This window comes from Dipteris shenzhenensis, chromosome 8, assembly GCF_047967505.1.
Source record: "Dipteris shenzhenensis isolate YYH24624 ecotype China chromosome 8, Dip_SZ_1.0, whole genome shotgun sequence".
NCBI lineage: Eukaryota > Viridiplantae > Streptophyta > Polypodiopsida > Gleicheniales > Dipteridaceae > Dipteris > Dipteris shenzhenensis.
The window spans coordinates 46,473,253-46,480,208 of NC_141603.1; positions in this window are offsets into that span (position 1 = coordinate 46,473,253).

The following is a 6,956-nucleotide window of genomic DNA, read 5'->3' on the forward strand; positions in this document are numbered from 1 at the left end:
GAACCACACACAAGCTAGCTATTGGGTTTACACCATTCCAACTAGTGTATGGAATAGAAGCCATTTTACCCATCGAATTGGAGATACATAGTCTTCGCACAGCTGTTGCAAGAATAGACGGACAGGAGGATGCCTATGCTCAACGCTTGGTACAGCTAGAAGCCTTGGATGAATGCAAATTACAGGCCTTACAAAACTTGGAATCTTCTCAAAGAAGGCGCAAGGCCCGTTTTGACACCAAATTACGCATGAAGAAAGATATTGCAGAAGGAGATTTGGTAATGAGATTTGATAGCCGTCTGGACAAGCGGCTAGACAAAAAGTTTATCGGCCGATGGGAGGGACCATATCGAGTCAAAAAGAAGTTCACGAATGGAACCTTTCAGCTTCAGGATGTTGATGGCATGGTGATACCTGGATGCACCAATGAGTATCGCCTTAAATTCTTCTATGCTCAACCACCTTGAGGGCCAGCAGACCCTCTCTGTACTAGAGAGGATCTGCTGGGGGGGGAAAGATGTGACGCCAAAAATTGATATTTTTAACTTGGCATTGATATTGTTTTTCTCTATGTTTGATAAGGGTTTGAGTATCAAGTGATAGCCTAGCGGCTCTCACTTATTTCTATTTTCTATGATATTATATGGGATTGAGAGGATGAGTGGAATGGCTCATTGTAAATACCATAGGTATGAATTATAAATACCTTGGTATGGGGTGAGAGTTATTTGTGTATGGGATATTATGAGTTTTTAGAAGATAGAAAGAGTGAGTCATATAAAGAGGTGGGCTCATGTCCATGTGTTCCAATAATATAAGAGAGGCCACATGCCAAGCATGTGGAAGGCATGTGGAGGAGTGTGAAGTCAAGAGGAATCCTTCTAGAACTCCTATGTGGAATAAGGAGGATGTGGACATGTGGAAAAGAGAGGGTCCCTATGGGCTCCATGTGGGGAGACTCTTGACTTTCTCAATATTTTAAGAGTCTTGAGCATCTTTTGATGGGACACATGGCAAGAGTAGCCAAAAAGGACATGGATGGTGACATACGTGCTTATGTGATTGATGGGGAAAGGAATCTACAGGCAGCAATTGTAAATGGGTGAAGGAAGGTGACAAAATCTCTATAAAAGGAGCCCTCCTCTCCCTTGTTCATCAGAATCTCTTCCACCATTGGGCCTTATGTTGCTGTAGTTCTAGTCTCCCCAAGCCTCTTCCATGAGCCTTCTCTTCCTCTTGTAGATATTCTCTTATGTAGACTCTTGAGTCCTTCTCTCTCTAGTTTATTCTCTCTCTATGAGTAGTCTTGGAGCTTCCGCTCCCTCTTGTATGTATGAAACCTCTTCTTCTCCCTTGTGTTTGTAGTGTTGAGGTGGATTCTCACTCTATTTGTAATGAAGGTCACTTCAGTTTCTCTCTCTCTCTTGAGTGTCTCTTCCCTTTTCTTTCTTTCAAAGCCTTAAAAGTTCTTTCTATTCGGCTGCTCACTGTGCACACATGGTCCATTTGTTTCCCGAGCCACTATGCAAACTTCTTCCCCTCTTCTAGGCGAAATCTATGAGGGGTGGATCGTTGATGAAGGTGGAGTCTTGAGGGAGCATCCTGCTCAGGCGAAATTAGCCTGGGTGGAGGGTAGTTTTCATGACAGTTTGACCCCATGTTAGTGTTTTGCTCATAACTTTCTGCTTGGTAGTCCGATTGTAATGAAATTTATATCAGCGCGAAGCTCTATTCAAGGCGCATGTTTCTATATAATTAGATCTTGAATCAGATACCGCTGTAAAAAGTTATGAGTCTCTGTGTTTGAGAGTCTGTTTTCATGACAGTTTTTACCCCCTTCCAGTAAACTGTCCATATCTCTTCAACCGTCTATCTGTTTTCAATGAAACTTATATCAGCGCGAAGCCCATCTCAAGGCGCATCTCTTTGTGTACTTGAATCTTTGATATCATGTCTCTACTGAAAGTTATAGGCCTTTGTGTCTAATGACAGTTTGTAGAGTGTTTTGAGCTAAGTATAAAGGTGTCTATGAAGGAGGTGCAATGTTTCCTCGGAATCTACCCATCCGACCTAATCAGCCCCTTCAAACTCCTCGATATATATCAGTTCATGTCATGTTGAGCCGCAAGATCTTCTTTCAACAACGTATCGCTCTTCTCTTTGGTGCAGACCGGCTCGCTGAGATTATGGCCTCTGCTGATCCTTTCCTTCTCCCTATGCTTGACTACAACATCACTTGGGATGTTACCATCTTCATTCTCATCTAAGGGAGGAAAGTATGGTGTGGTATCTTGGCATAAAAGCTTCTTTCTAATGTCTCATTCTCAATGATAAGTATCTTTGGCAGTCAGTTCGAATGCTATAGGAAGTGAAGAGGTGCGTGAAGTTTATTACCCCCAACTTCATGTCACAGTATGCTCTCAAATGTGGTTGTCACCATCAGAGGAGTGCACTAGACTATCAGTTGGATTGTCATTTCAAATCGATATGAATGCCTATCCATCGTCTTTGGGAAGACTGTGGTTAAAAAGTTTAACAAGATTGGGTTTCAAGGTCATGAAAATCTAAACCAAGGATATTGAGGTAAAAATATTCACTAATTTGAGCAAGGTACCAAGTAGCTATGGAGACTTGGATATGAATGATCAATTTCCATAAGATATAGATTCTTGACTAATGGAAATGCCTATGGGGAACACAAGCTGGCAGAAACAACAACAGTTGCAACCCACTCATTTAAAAGATGTGACTAGTGAATGTGAGCTAGCCAAGCTGAAGACAACTATTACTCATCTTGGTTTTGAGCACTTGGTTCTAGATCCAACTCAAGAGCTTGATTTGGACACAACCAAGGAGCCATGTACAATCCTTGTACGTGCCCATATTGGTATGATCAATTTCATGCTATTAAAAAATATTTTTTGTAATACAAAGATGTGTTTGCCTAGAGCTATACCAAATTATACAACTTGAGACATATTAGCAATAGATTCTATTGCTACTAGATACCAAGTTGGTTCATCAATATTGTTGTTTTGGTTTTTTGGATCTCTTGGAAGAATGGCGTATACTGCCAATGTAATGACATTCATGTCACTTTTATGAGTCAAATAAATATACTCTCGTTTTCTCTCAAAAAAGAAAACCCCAGCCTAATAGCAATAGACCTAACCAGCATAGTAGTTGCAACTAGAACGGTGATTGTTATTTCAGCCACCATGTTGATCACTTGCAACATAATCTCTCTCTCTCTCTCTCTCTCTCTCTCTCTCTCTCTCTCCCCCCTTCCTCCCTTAGCATAATGATTTGGAAAGAAAAAAGATAGTAGTAGATACAACCAACATGGTGGCTAAACCTAGCAAAAGAATATTGGCTCACATCATTGCCTTACACTTCATAAAAAATGGCTACACTCGATCATGCATCGGTCCACAGCTACTATAAAAGCATTGGACAATCCTCAATCGATTGACCATTATTATGTATAGGCAAGATTAGTCACTAGCACATGACAGTGGTAACTAGCATTTTTTCACATCTTCATCGTTTAGTAAATGAAAAGAAACACTCAACTAAGGCTCAATTGAAAATCCCTTGGATTGCATTGGCCTTTGATGGAATTATAACTATCACCCATCATAGTTCAGAGATAGCATGGTATAGATCTTGATCCATTGGATGTGTAATAAGTCCATTGGAAAATATCTATAATATTATCAAAGGCCAACATGCAACACAAGAGATTTGCCATTGTGAAGGCCCATCATGGCAAGTGGGATCCGACCATTCTTCTATAGAAAGTTTGGATTTTGAATGGTTGGCCATTTCCTCTTTAGATCATCCAATTTAGCATGAGGACCATGCCAATGAATGAAGAAAAAGACTTCTTCGATACTGACCAATATTCTAGAAGAATCTCATTGAGAAAGGTATGAATGAAGAAGACCAAACACTGTAGATGACCAAAGAATCAACAGATAAGAAGAACAGCGGGCTTTTGATGGAGAAAGATGCCAATGAGTACCTACAAGGGTGAATGTGGAATAGTTAAGGCAATTTGCCAAAGTTTCGATCACCATGGATAGAGACATTACCCAGCCTACTGATGTACATCATCCTGCACCTCTAAGGCCTAAGAATATTCCTATGGACCAGTTGTGTGTTGGTCGACATTGACCTCATACATATGAATGCAGATATGATAGATGGAGATATGGTGATCCTATTCTTCTAAGTGGACAACCTATTCACTTTGGGTATGGAGCAAACACAATGTAAGTACCAATGGAACAAATAGAGAAGTCCAAGTCCAGCTCCAACAAAATTTCAAATGCACTGATGATGAAGACCCATATAGTCATCTTCAAAGTTTCTTACAGGTTTGCCATATCAATGGTGCCACAACAAATGAAGAATACATGGATTATTTTATGTGTACTTTAGTAAAAAATGCACCTAGGTGGTTTAACCAATTTCCAATTGGATATTTTCTTGATTAGTATACCATGTCTGAAGCATTCCTATGGAGGTTTGGACATGAAATCAATAAAGAAGATGTTAACACAATGAGTTGTAGCTACACCCATTTTGAGACAACCTAGATGGGATATCATGCATCACGTGGATGTGGATGCTTCTGGATATGAATTAGGTTTTATTTTGGCTCAACCAAATGGTTGGTTGGGTTATCCATTGTATTATGCTAGCTAGTTATTGACTCCCACTAAGTCTAACTACAATACCACTGAACGAGAAGTTTTGGGCATGATATTCAGTGTGCAAAAACTAAGGCATTATTTGCTCGACAACCCTTTTGTTTTTTATGTTGATCATTAGTTGTTGCTTTATTTGATCAACAAAACTATCATTCAAGGAAACCTCGTGTGTTGGATGCTTCTCTTATAGGAATTCAATTTTAAGATTATTTGTAAGCCTGGGAAAACTCATGTAGGAGCTGACTATTTGTCTCAGCTCCCTGCCCTGGAAGATACTCAAAGAGTCACTACTAAACTTCCAGATGCAGAGCACTTGACAATTAATTGCTATGAGCATGAGAATGCTGAGTTAATGGATTATTTGTCGAAGGGCACATTTTTTGACAATATGCCAAGAGACAAGCACATGCATGAAGGCTTGGAAATACACTTTAATTGGTGGGCACCTATACCACCAGTGTGTATATGGTGTTCTTCGGTGATGGGTTTTAGCACAAGAGCATGCTATAGTTATGCAAGAAGCTGAAAAGGGTCCATTGAGTGGACATTTCCAAGGAGAATTAACCACCAAGAAAGTTTTGTAGGCACGTTTATGGTGGGAAACCTTGTTTAAGAATGCTCATACTAAGTGTATGCAGCGTGATGTGTGCCAAATTAGTCAATGCCATTGCAACCTACTCGTCCTTGGGAAGCCTTCCAAACATGGGTGTTGGATTTTGTTTTTCCTTTCAAACCTGCCAACTTTGCACAAAATATCATAATGGCTACTACTAATTATGCTACTAAATGGGCTGAAGCTAAGGCACTCCATGATATCTTTGCTTGGACTACTGCCAAGTTTGTCTTTGGGAATATAATTTGAGGATATGGATTCCCCATACAGCTTGTCAGTGAGATCAAGGCTCACACTTTCTCAATGAAGTTATGCAGTTGCTAAAGAATGAATTCAAGATCATCCATCCAGTTTCAACCACTTATTATGCTTGTGATAATGATGAAGATGAATCCACTACTAAGACCCTCAAATTAATTTTGACTAAGACAGGACAGTCTCATAAAAGCGATTGGGATGCTAAACTTCATGTTGCACTTTGGGCTCACTTAACTACCTAAGACCCTCAATTTATGCCTCCAAGTAGCCTGGTCACAACAATTGATTCAGCACAGGTGAAAAGCATGGCATGATAGGCATATTGTGCCTAAGTATTTGGAGAAATAAGCTCTTAAAGTTTGCAAAATTGTCGTGGGAGTAGGTTTGGGATGAAGCTGTGGTGGGGAAGAGATATTCTCAACTCCTATGATGACGAAGATCACAACGTGATCATTCAAGATGTTCAGTCCATCTAAGGTCTAGCTTGTTGAAGCAAGTGTTCTAGATGAAGACACCATAGGCCTAGGTCCCCGTTATAACACTACCACACTTACTTTGATGATGGCAACTACTTGAGTTCACAATGGTATCTGATCAACAAGGCACTTGACAAAGGCCTTGGAGTAGTCTGCAGATTTCTTTCAGAGTTCATCGGCTTGAAGAAGAGTGTGGGGTACATGCCACGACAATATGTGGGTCAAATGGTCATAGCAATAGAAGATGGCCACAAAGTGGATTGGTTTTCCACCTTTAAGAAGACCTTAGAATCATTGTTGAAGGTTGTTGGCAAAGGCTAGTCTACTCACTGCAAGCCAAGACCCCACTTGTGTATGCTGAGGCATAGACTCACGTCTGGTGAGGTACAATGGCCAAACACCATTCCCGCTCGTATTTGAGAAATCGTAACATTTGAAACTAAGGGCAATGAGTAGCACTCTAGGGCTCTGAGGAGCATAGCTATCATAGCATCCAGAAGACTCCAGAGGGGAACAGTGGCAAGGGCACCTCCCAGGAGCAATCGAAGCCAGGGTTAGAGGCTGACAAGGCCACAGGTGAAGTTGCCATCGAGCAACATGGGCAAGAGGAGCCTATAGGGGACAAGGGTGACATCGAGCAACCCTAAGAGACGGATGAGCCATAGAAGTAGCCTGAGTAGGAGTAGAAAACTGGTGGAGTATCTGGGTAGTCATGCATGGCCCACATTAAGATTCCCTTGACCAAAATGTCATTGGTATGTCCAGGAGCTATGGAAATATCAAAGACCCGCACTCCTCTCCATAAGATCTATAACTCCTCTATCAAAGGTGCCATGTACACGTCCATATTTTTGGCCTTGTACTTCCCTGGCATAAGTAGTACAAGCATGTGGT